The sequence below is a fragment of the Leptonychotes weddellii genome, chromosome X (assembly GCF_054177405.1).
Source record: "Leptonychotes weddellii isolate Sample4059 chromosome X, ASM5417740v2, whole genome shotgun sequence".
Taxonomy (NCBI): domain Eukaryota; kingdom Metazoa; phylum Chordata; class Mammalia; order Carnivora; family Phocidae; genus Leptonychotes; species Leptonychotes weddellii.
Window position 1 is genome coordinate 103,023,873 of NC_138385.1, and position 12,366 is coordinate 103,036,238.

General features: G+C 47.2%; 1 long non-coding RNA gene across 3 annotated transcripts; it reads left to right on the top strand.

Moving 5' to 3' along the window:
- The first annotated feature begins 1,816 nt into the window (after window positions 1–1,816).
- Window positions 1,817–9,741, top strand: LOC145717910 (uncharacterized). Of its 3 annotated transcripts, XR_014141430.1 has the most exons (3): window positions 5,276–6,324; window positions 6,483–7,203; window positions 7,978–9,741. It is a non-coding gene; the product is annotated as an uncharacterized LOC145717910 (long non-coding RNA). The 3 variants fall into 3 exon arrangements; XR_014141429.1 differs by lacking the exons at window positions 5,276–6,324; window positions 6,483–7,203 and adding an exon at window positions 1,817–5,268; XR_014141428.1 differs by having other exon boundaries at window positions 5,276–7,203.
- The last annotated feature ends 2,625 nt before the right edge of the window (window positions 9,742–12,366 follow it).

A 12,366-nucleotide genomic window follows, 5' to 3' on the forward strand; every position in this document is an offset into this window, starting at 1 on the left:
CGAGATGGTTGCAAGCCTCTTCTGAGAATCAGCGGACCTTCTCTCTGGAAATGCTGAGTTTGCCAGGGCGTGGTGTGAAAACCAGCTCCCATCCCCTGAGCGGGTGCCTTAGATGTTTGAGGGAAGGAGAATCTAGGGCGTCTCTGTGGACACCACAGTGCAGATGTGTTCACCGAGCTCTCCTCGTCAGTAAGTAGGGTGCTGGGTCAGCAGTAACAGGGTCAGGACCCACACACCTGAAGACACGCTTCCTGTGTCAGCTGGCTCGGACATAAGAGGTGAATCCCCCCAGGCCCAGTGACTTATGTCGGCCCTCCCTGTGTGTGTATCGCTTCCCAGAGTCCTTGCCAACCTCTGCTGCCCAGGGCCTTTCAAGACAGCGCGGAAGAATCACGTGCACAGGGTAGCAAAGGGCACTCTCGTGGCCCGTGACAAGTCCGCGTGCTGAAGCCTCTGCAGTCGCTCGCTCCAACCTCTGCTTGGCTGTGCTGTTGCTGTTCTAGGGACGTGTGGAACTGGGCCGTGGGGGAAGCGTTTATTCCCTTGGATCTGAGATGTCTAAAGGCGGTTCTTCCGCCGAGAAAGTCCTGACAGTTAGTTACACCTTACTGCTCTGCATGTCATGAGAGTCCCCTGGGGCCGCCAAAGCAAGATACCACTGACCGGGTGGCTTGAACAACGGACGTTTATCCTCTTGTGGTTCTGGAGCAGGTGGGAAGTCCAACGTCAGGGTGCTGGCGGGGTTGGTTTCTGCCCTCACATGGCTTTTCCTCTGAGTGTGGGAGTGGGGAGCAGAGCAATCTCGTTCTTCCTCTTCTGTGAGGACTCCAAGCCTGTCTGATTGCCCCCCCTCCCAGCCCATTTAACCGTAAAATCCCCCTAAAGACCCTGTCTCCAAACAGTCACATCGTGGGAGTTAGTGTTCCACGTGAATTTGGGAGGAACCCAGGTCAGCCCATGCGTCGCATATGTAGGCGTATTAATTATGTTGATGGATAATCTTCAGGGGGCTGATGCCATAGTTTAGCTCCTAACATGCAAAACCAACAGGGGCCCCGGCTCATACCTGTGTGTCATGAATATTGTGCAAAACACTGACGAAAACAGGTGCGATTTTGCACATTTACTTGAATATATAAAGTAGGAAAAGGGAAAAAAGGATTCTGTTGACTGTCTAGAAACTACTAAGACTTGTTTTATGAATCTTTAAAATCCCCAGTGCCTTTGAGAGCTTTGTTGGGCTTTTCAATGGCTCCTGACATATTTGGTGGGCACAGAATTTATGTTATTAAGAGAGCATTAGGCGAAGGTTTCTGCGCTACGTCGAAGTCCTTTGCTCAGCAGCTAATTTGCACGCATACACTTTAAAACGGACTCTGAGAGCCCCACGATGTAGTTTTCATGAGTAAAATGAGACAGAATTTCTTCTGCACATGCCCAAGACCACCAAGTTGTTAAATCCTACATTCCTTCAAAGGATTTTCTCAAAAGGAAAAGGAATCCATTTAGTGGTGCCGTTCATTCACGTATGTAGCTTGGAACTCTAGAGGATTTGGTTATGAATATGTTTATGTCAGTATTGGTTTTGTTCTTTGATTTCCAGACCAAAATTAATTCAAGAAGACAGTAGCTCTGCTTTGCAGTACCAAAGTACTTGTCAGGTGTGTCAAAGTCAGACTCTGTTTCATAGGGGACCACAGCACAGCTAGGATCTACACCTACAGGTAGGGGGATGGGTGCATAGGTAGGTAGGTAAGTCAACAGATGATAGTTAGCACATGGATGGATGGATGGAGGGAGGGAGGAAGGGATGGATAGATGACAGATGGATGGATAGATGGCTGATGAATGGTGGAGGGACAGATGAATAGATGATGGATAGATTGGATGAGTGGATAGACAGATGGGTGGTGGATGGAGGGAGGGATGAATAGATAGATGACGGATAGATTGGATGGGTGGATAGATAGATGGGTGATGGATGGAGGGAGGGAGGGATGAATAGATAGATGACGGATGGATTGGATGAGTGGATAGATAGATGGCTGATGAATGGATGGAGGGAGGGATGAATAGATAGATGACAGATAGATTGGATGGGTGGATAGATGGGTGATGGATGGAGGGAGGGAGGGATAGGTAATAATGGATGGAGGGAGGAAGGGAGGGAGGAATGGGATGGATAGTTAGATGGCTGATGCATGGAGAGATGAATAGATAGATGATGGATAGATGATGGAGGGAGGGAGGAGTGGATGTATAGATAGCTGATGGATGAAGAGATGGATGGAGGGATGGATAGAAGGATGGATGGATAGATGATGAATAGATGGATGATAGATAGACAGGCATGAATGCATGGTTGGATGCATAGATGGATGCATGGATGGACAGACAAATAATATAAACAAAAATACCAATTAATAACAATACATGCAAACTTCTGTCATTTTTATATTACTTAAAGGTTTATTATTTACACGCTTAATGAAGTGTGTCCATATTCATCCTCACACTACTGTGATACTTATTTATACTAATTCACTGTCTGACAAAGAATATGGAGATAAATAAAACCAACCTTAGCGATGAGCCCTGCTGACTGAAAACCCATCAAAAATAAAGTTTAAGGCCCCCTTCAAGTTTTGATGTCTCACAGTGTAAGAAGTGAACTCGGTATTACAAAATGAATGCATAGAATAAAATCTGCAAAAAATCATACAGGCACAGTTTTAAATTAAAAATAGTGGTTTAGTTGAGCACCGGTTTCAGGGATTAGAGTCAGATCATACCCGGTGGATCATGACGGGCGCGCCCAGGGGAGTACTTAACCTGTGCACACGGACAATCCCAGATCGTCTTCTGAGTGTTTGGGGAGTGAACCTGAAGTGACTTCCTATCAAATTTTGCTTCACCAACAAAGGGAGAAGGCCTGTTCCCTCAAGACTATGTAGTCACATTTGAAAAGTATGCTCGTTCCGGAACAGCATGTATCTTAAAAGGGACCCTTGTAACTGCTGGAAAGGCAGGGTTAGTCACCACGCGAAATCCTGAGTCTGTCTGTGCACTTCTGTCCCAAGGGAGCACAGGGGCAGAGATGACGACTGGCCCTCGTCCCATTGGTCCCGTCCGTCTGGGGCCACCGCCGCCCTGTCCTAGCTCTGCTGACCTGAGCTGGTGAGGACACAGGAGAAGAGGGCACAGTGGGGACACTGACTCCCTTATGACCAGGCACAGTGTCGGCACAGTGTGGGGCTGAGCAGAAAGCATCACCCTGGAGTCAGAGCAGAGGGAGCGACAACAGGACGCGCTGGGTGGCCGTCCCTCCTTCCGGACCAGCCCGTCACCTGGTCCTGCTGCTGCCCCCTCTGCTCACTGTCCCTCCTGCATCTTGAGCTCACCGCAGAGAAGCCCACAGCTGCCAGGGCCCTGCCCGCTCTCCCCCGTCTGTCTTCGCAGTCACGGCTGGACACCTGGCCACTCAGTGCTGGCCTCGCACCCAGCATCTCACAAAACCAAGCTGCCTTCCACCAACACAGTGGCCCCAGCGCCCGCCGTGCCAGAAAGTTTGGAATGACCTTTGCCTTCCTGTCCCGCGCCTCCACCATCACACTGCCTTTTGCTTAAGTATTTGCTGAATCCCACCCATTTCTGTGCATCCCCACCACTGTAACACGAAGACTCTCTTATGGCGGGCTGGTTCGTCACAACATGGAACGTCTTACTTATAGGATGGTCACCTTTAAAAGATTCAAGTGCAAGGACCTTGCGATGGCCCGGGTGCAGCTGATGACCCGGCTGCGAGGAGACACACACGGACACCGCCTGACCTGGCGCAGCTCTGCTTACACAGCTTCAGAGAAGTGGTTTCAGCACCTCTGGGCAGTAAGCCCCCGAAATACTTCACCTCCCGGATACTTGCAAATGTCATTCTTTCTAAATTAAACCCTTCAGGCTACGCTTTAATTAAGCTCATCTCCTCTTCTGGAGATGGAATTCAGATTTATTTTCGCCTTCAGCGTGTAATGTGAAAAGAACATTACATTGTGGAGACCTGGGCTCTGGTCCTAAATTCCGTCGCCTGCGTGCCCGTGTGATCTTCAGCTTATTTCCGAACTTCCTGTGGCTCAGAACCCTTCCCTGTGACAAGGCCAGGGCTGGGTCACCCGGCATCCTCCAGCTCGCACACCCTGTAGCCCCTTTGTTGCTTTGTGTGCTGGGCCAGGACACCTCCAGCATCTCTAGCAGCGGTTCACCAGATGCTCACTGTTTGCCGTGGCACCCCGAGAACGTGCGGGTACTCCAGCCCTGCCTCCTTACCGCCAGGGGCAGTCCCCGTCCTGTGCACACAGGTGGGAGGAGGATCTTCTTCCTGCCCAGCAGCTTCCTCAAAGTCATGGAAGCGTGTTCTGGAGTACCCACCCCCTGTGCCGTGCTACAAAAAAAAAAAAAATCACTACATTAATTATCGTGCACCACACGCATGTCCACACACAGGTCCACATGTGAATCTCGTGGGGCAGTGATGGGGCGCCGGGTCAAGGACAGACAAAGGTTTCTGCTGCCCCAACCCTCCTTCCTGCAAAGAGCTAAGTGCACTTAAATAATTCCCATTTTACAAGTGGGTATGAAGGAGTTTATGGCCCAGTGTCATGAGTCAGTGCAGGCTGGGAAGGGCTAGGTCAGAGCTCGGGGAGCACCAAAGTACTTAGAAGAATTGACCAGAGCCCAGGTCTCCACAGTGTAATGTTCCTTTCACGTTACACGCTGAAAGAGTGAAATTCTTTCTCTGTGAGCCGGTGTGGCGGGTAGAAACCACACAGAGTTATTTCGGTATTTGAATAAAACACATTCTTCCTGCCTTTATGTGTGCAAGATCTGAACTGTGTTATTCTAGCTTATATCTTTCAATGGTTTTATGACCTTTGAGTGCTGTGATTAATAGGCAGAGTTGTTTCGGGCAACTTTCAAAGATTTATTTTTAGGTTTCAGTAGGTAGATAAGCTATGCTATGACTATTCATAAAATGTCTAGGTGTTTAGGCACTGGGCACTTCTTCCCCATGCGTGGTCCTTAGAAGCACATTAGATCTTAGGAATCAAGACACAGGCCAGAAGGAAGACATAAAAAGCTTCTGCAACGTTTTTATAGGTGCTTCGAAATACAGGAGTTGTTCTGCTTTGCGGTTCTGATCTCAGAAGACTCCGGAGAACGTGTACCGTTCCAGATGCTGTGGCATCAGGAGGAATCCAGTCCCGGACGCAGCAGGTGGGGAGGCTGGCCATGCAGACTCAGCACCGGCGTGGTTCTCGGCAGTGTGCATGTTTGCTGTGCATCTGCTGTCCTGCGTGTGCTGCTCCAGTTACTCTGCAGGGAGAGCAGCCTGGGCACGGACGCTCCCCAGACGTTCTGCTGTTCTTTGTGTCTTCCAAGGTTCTGCACTCTCATGTGCGCCAGACACATCACAGTTCAGATCTCAGTGCCGTATCTGGGTGATTGATTCTAAAATTAGTGGGGACAAGTTACGAATAGAAAACAGAGAAACCAATGTGATGTGCACACTGTAGGTGGTCACACTTTGCGAAAGAGGATTGCCAGGTGTGCTCTGTGCCGTGGCCATAAATGCCCGCGAAGCTTTTCCTCATCACTCTTAATCACTCCTGCTTTGTCCTGGAGTGCAAACGATGGCATTTGGAGGGAGCTCTCAGGTGTGGGTGCTCTCTGCAGCGTTCTGGGCCTTCTTTTTGGTTTCTGAGGCACCACATCTCCCTCCCACCTGCCCGCCCACCAATGTCCCTCGGAAGGAGCCGCACAATGCAAAGCAAAAGCTTTTATGACTTTCGCCAAGCACAGTTACCCCAAGGGATCAGCAAAATCTCTTCCTCTGTTCCGACTGACATTTCACAGGTGGACTGCACAAAACTTCCAAATCCTCAGAGAACATACAGCGTCATTCGAAACCACAATGCCACTGGACATTTAAGTGCCCATCCATGGTCCCAGATAAAACAATCGAAGACATTTAGAATGCAATTAGGTCTTAAGTGTGAAGAGGCAGGGATGGAAATGTCACTAAGAAGAAGTCTCTGAGGCAGAGCTAAAGAACAAAACTAAGCAGACTCAATCCGACTCAGATGGAAACCATTGACTCAGGGTGGAAGCCAAGAGCTTGAAAAAGAACCCAGGGGCCTTTGTAAGTTCTCAGAACAAAGGCAAAAGGACTGCATGTACTGTTTCTCTAAATCTGCCTGGTTTAGTGCTCAAAGGCCCATTTCCGGGGCAAACCAGCTTCCTCTGTGAGGGTAGCCTTGTGCTGACCCTGAGGTGTCCTGATGATGGGTAGGGCCTCCCTGAGCCCTCACCTCAGCTTCCTCTGTGAGGGTAGCCTTGTGCTGACCCTGAGGTGTCCTGATGATGGGTAGGGCCTCCCTGAGCCCTCACCTCAGCTTCCTCTGTGAGGGTAGCCTCGTGCTGACCCTGAGGTGTCATGATGATACGTAGGGCTTCACTGGGTCCTTACTTCTGCCTCATAGGGGAGACGGCTCACATCTCTTAGCCCCAGGCCGGAGGGAAGGAGGGGGAAGGGAAAAGGAAAGAGTCAGTGTACCTGCTCCAGAACACTCCACCAGGAAAGGCCGTAGGTGTGTCTGTGTTTGAATGTACATGAGTGTTAATGAGTGTGCACATGTGTATCTGAGTGCGGGTTTCTGAGTCTGAGTGCTTGTGCATGTCTGTGAGTGTGGGTGCCTGAGTGTGTGTGAGTTTGTGCACAGGTGTGCCTGAGTGCCAGTTCCTTTGTGTGTGAGTGTAAGAGTCTGTGCACTTGTGTTTGTGTGATTGAGTGCGAATGTGTAGGTATTTTCCAGGGACCTCAAGGCCCCAGAGAATGCAGAACTTGCAGTGTCACACTGCACCCAGAGCAGTGTCCCTGAGCCTCGCCGGGTCACCAGCAGAGTGAGCTGCCACTACCCACCGGGGACAGCGTTCTCGTGGTAAGAGGAGGGGGACAAGCGTTTGGGAAGGTGGAAAGGTGTGACCTTGGCACCTGCTGGCAGCTAGGGGTCAGTTGAGGGCAACAGTGGGAACAGTGGGGGAGCATCTCACAGCCATGACTGGAGCCCCCTTTACACATGTCTGGCCCCTACGGAGTAGAATCTTCACTGAAGAGAATGAAGCTGTTTTAGGAATGAGGGAGCTTTCTAGGTACGTGTCTTCCTGCATAGAGAGTGATGTTGGATGACTAGCTGATCTACCCATTCATAGACTTAGGATCTGTCGTTTTGAGAGTCCCAGGGCGTTGTTCGCGGGATTGCACGTTTAGGAGCTGCCTGATAAACACAGTGCACAGAGACCCTGTTTTAAATGTGGGTGTCTGACGGGGTGGCAGTCGTCCTGATAATAGGGTGGGTTTGCACAGTACGTCAGAGGAGATGCCGCTCCTGGCCGCTGGTCTTGGTGCTGGAGATTTTTGCTGCATGCCTTGTGCACACACAGAGGCCAGGCTTTTGCTCAGATACCTTAACCACTCACTTTGCACACTGCAGTTCCTGAAACATTTCAGCTCTGGAGTGACTTCATGTTTAAAACATGTGTTTCCCCCCCACACACACTTTACTCTAGTGCTCTGAATGTTCAATTATTGATGGCACAGATCTGTATGATTCCAAGAAAACATTAACCCAGCATCCTGTCTTGCCGTCCACCCACACCACGTGTCGCTAGCGCCTTGGCAGGAGGGACGGAACGCGGTCCCCTGTGAAGTCACGGCTGTGGGAAGCCCGCGGGCCTGTGGGTAAAACCCGGTGTGCTGGCCTGACCGCGGTTCACAAACTGGAAAGCCTCCCCTTCATCTCTGTGTCCGTGTACACCGTAGCAACGCCGCTGAGCAGGTCAATAATAAAAATCATGAAAACCCAGTCTAGCTGCCGGCTTACGGAAAAGGCCGTCTCAACCTTGTCTTTCTTCCTCACCCTACAGTGCCTCGTGTTTGAAGACGCTCCCAATGGCGTGGAGGCGGCCCTTGCAGCCGGCATGCAGGTGGTCATGGTTCCAGATAGGAACTTGCACCGACACCTGACGTCCAAAGCCACCCTGGTGCTGGATTCCCTGCAGGACTTCCAGCCTGAGTTGTTCGGTTTGCCGCCCTTCGAATGAGCGGCCCGCCATGCCTCCCTGGGCGCCACGGGTGACCCACGGCACCTGAGCGGTCCTTCCAGCCCGTGAGGTTGGCCTTCTAGCCCATGTGGGCTCGGCCTCCCCGGATGAGTGCTGACAAACCTCAACGTCCCAGCTGAGAGACAGCAAAGCAGTCACAGCCCAGAACAGAGACGGAAACGCTCATTTGCATAATCATACGGGAATGATCATTCAATGTTACTGCATTTGAATAGTCATGTAATAGTCATGTGCGGCAGATACACATGCATACACGTGCTTGTTTGTGAGTGCTCCTGCATGTGTGTGTATATGTGCCTGTGTATTTATACATACTTATACATATATATGTAAAATGCTTCCTTTCCCAAGACAAAATTAAATTTTATTTGTGTTCATTTCTTTTCCTTTTCAGTTTTTCTAAACCCTGGCTAGAAAAAGTTAAATATGTGTACATACATCTATATGCTCACATATATGTGTATATATATGTATGTACAGATAGATTATATTTATATACTTCCTATACAACTTCACTTTTTTAAGTGTTGGTCTTAATGTGCTATAGCAGCTGATAGGAGTGAGATCATATCTGCATTTCATTTGCAATCTGAGTGGAAACACCACGTCATGGACGAGCCCTGAGAAATCATTCTCCTTATTAGCAAAATGGACCATCTTTCTGTGCCCTCGAAACCTCTCTGTGGACCTCCACTCAGAGGCCAGGCCCTCAAAACCTCTCTGTGGACCTCCACTCAGAGGCCATGCCCTCAAAACCTCTCTGTGGACCTCCACTCAGAGGCCATGCCCTCAAAACCTCTCTGTGGACCTCCACTCAGAGGCCATGCCCTCAAAACGTCTCTGTGGACCTCCACTCAGAGGCCATGCCCTCAAATCCTCTCTGTGGACCTCCACTCAGAGGCCATGCCCTCAAATCCTCTCTGTGGACCTCCACTCAGAGGGCCACTCTGAACCGTGCCATCGGCAGTTTGTTTTCAGTATGAAGATAACTGTGGCCTGTATCTTACTTACATCTACGTGCATGTCCACATTTGAGGATGTGGTTTCTACCTCACAAAAAACCATCCCCCTTCTCTAAAAACAGACATATTTCTAACACAGCCTTTGATGCAAATATAATTTGAATTCAGAATACATACCTAGTGTGACCGAGAGCCTTATTTTCTGGGATCATTTATCTGATGACATTACACTTTGGCAGTGAACTCCTTTTACTGGATTTACTCGGCCTTTTGTAGCGGGAATGTTGAGAAAGGCATTGGAATATGGGAAGAACTCATTCCCTGGGTGCACCCTGCCTGCTGATGTGTCACTGATTGTCATGGAGCCAATTTCCAACTGGGAGTGGTAGCAAAGTCATGGTAATGAATGCAAATGTGCCCAGTGTTGGTTGTCTGTTGATGGTTGCCTCTGGCTGTTGATCAGTTTTATATATTCAGCGAATTCATTTCAGCATTATTGATCATCAGTGTACGGGTCTGTTCTCTCAATTCTCCCTCAAACTGGTTGTAACATCTTACTGGATCCCTCACCAGTTAATTGAGTTGAATAAAATCCTTGACATCAGTTCACATTGTGTATGGGAGTTTGATTTTACCTTTTTTTTTTTTTTAATTATCCTTTAACAAATGCAAGACATAAGTGCGACTCTTTGACCTGCTTTTTTAAAAAGCCAAACAGCACTCACACTGTAAAATGGCATTTATATATTGTAAGGGAAACATTAGTGCCTTTGAGAGCAGTAAACGAAAGGTCTCTGAAATTATCAGTTGTTGGATTTGATATCTCCTTCTTCCAAAATATGTCTGTTTTCTAATCCTTAAGCCATTTTGCATGAAGAACACAAAGTGCTCTCATGCTTCTCTCAAAGATTTAGCTCTGGATCAATGTGCACTTTCCTCTAGGGTAAATTTGATCTCACATACGTTGTTCTTACTTTTGCTGTTATGACCAAGGTGAAACTCTTATTTTTTTGTACAAAGGAAAATACTGGCTGTTGGCCAAGGTACACGTGGTCTTTCTTATTCTCCTACATCAGCCTCATTGCCCCAGTGCCTGTTAGTGATGACATCCCACTAACAACCCATCAGTTTCACAGAGGAATAATAATAATGCCAATTTGGACCAGGGTGACTCCTGCCAAGAAAGTTGCTCTGTTGGGGACATGCAGGGATTAATGGCTGCTACACGGTGTTCCCCTAGCAGGCAGCTAGCATTTACCCATCCACTGCACCTCCTTTGGAAGCATTTGGTATTGATGACAGCCCCTGAGACGTGATACAATCAGTCTCTTCTTAATTCCTCTTCAGTGAAACAGCCTCAACACTTTTAAGAACGTACTAATGACTACATATTAGGGTTCTTCTTCCCAATACTCCCTCACTTGGGAGTTCAGTGAGCTATGGGAGAGAAAGGAGGTCTGGAAGACACCTGCTTTACCCTGAAGAGAATTTGCCTTATGAAGACATATGGATCGTCTCTGCTCTGCAAACAGTGATCCGTTCTTGGCCACTGAAGTTCCTCTTCCTTTGAATATAATAGTTGGACACTAAATTTGCCGTGTTTTGGATGGTGTTACTGATTTTTAAAAACAAATTTGCACATGATAACCGAGTTTTATAATAAAAAAGATATGTGTATTAACTCCTTTGCTTCATGTTGTGTACCCTCTCCTATTCCACAGGATAAAATGCAAACCTCCTTGGCCTCATATGGAGGCTTTCTGACCTAAGTCTATCCCCAGCAAAGCAAAGGATTTCAGATTACATAGAGTTCAATTCAGATCCCAGCTCCACCACTAAAAAGTTGTGTTGCCTCATTTTGCTCCATTTCTACCTCAGATTCCTTACCCGTGAAATGGGGGTAATGCACACTCTGGGGTGTTGGTCTGAAGAACGGACTGACGTCACACATGGAACGAGAGTACCAAACACAGAATGGATGGTTTAGTGAACGACACTTTACAATCACTGTTTCAGATCATGTGGCATTTTCCAGCAGTTTCCATGGTTTGAAGATACTTGGTTTACAAAGGACATTTAGTGATTGAAGACCGGATCTTCAGAACACCTAAAAATATTCTGGTTTCTTGTGAGTCTCTTTAACAGTATCTTGTGCACATAGCACTTTTATCTCCTTCATTAGGCACAGGATGTGTATCCTGGTTGTAATGTTTCATCAGAAAAAATCCTCTGTTAATGCAGAACCGAGTAAGAGCCCATCTGAGGGTATTTATCAAGTCTACAAAAGGCGGGGAGGTAGAAATGTAAGACTTGCACTCAGGTCAGCGTGTTGCCTCACCTGATTTGGTTGCTCCTAAAATCAGCTAACTTTTTCTGTGCATCTTTTGACCCAAGTGGCTTTTGAAGGACTTAATAGTTACCTCTCTCTTCCTGGTTCTCCACAGGATGACAAGTGCCTGACATAAAGTTGTTTTGGAGACTGTCAGACTATCCCATTAGTATTAAGGCATTGTATGAAAGCATTGCTTTTTGTTGACTTAAACCCATGATTGCCAAATTCTACCTGCATTTCTCCAACATCACATATGAAATGAGTACATTAAACTATTAGCAATTATTTACCATAATGTTAATAATCTATTTCTCTAGGGCATAAAAATTATAAAGAACTATTTAAATATCTTAATGTTCTCTAGTTTCTTAACAAGCATGAGGCCTTGGAAACATGCCATCAAATACATTGACTTAAGAAAATCCTTGTCAAAGGGATAGGGAATTCATATGTAATGCTAAGTCACTTAAAATGGCATATTTTCAAAATCCACTCTAGGAATGAGTGGGTATGCATTTGATATTCAAAGTCTTAGTAAATTATGGATCGATATTTAACTAAACAATAGTTATTTTTCTGTAAGTCATGTCAATTCTATAGTTGGTAGTAAAGAACACATTCCATGTGAAAGTCAGAAACAAAAAAGGAAGCCAACTTATGCGTAAACTTTTATGATTGTTCTAGAAATCCCAGTCAATGAGTAACAGCATTGAGTGTTTACGTAGATGGGTTTCACAATGACAAATTATCTCAGTTATTTGTCTAAACATGTCTGTCTCACCACTGTTTAAGGCTGTCTTCACTGGATATTAAATTGTGGTTTGAAATTAAATTTCCTCTTACCCTTTAAAGATACAGTTTCTGTTATCTGACTTCCATCGTTCTGATTAAATTACC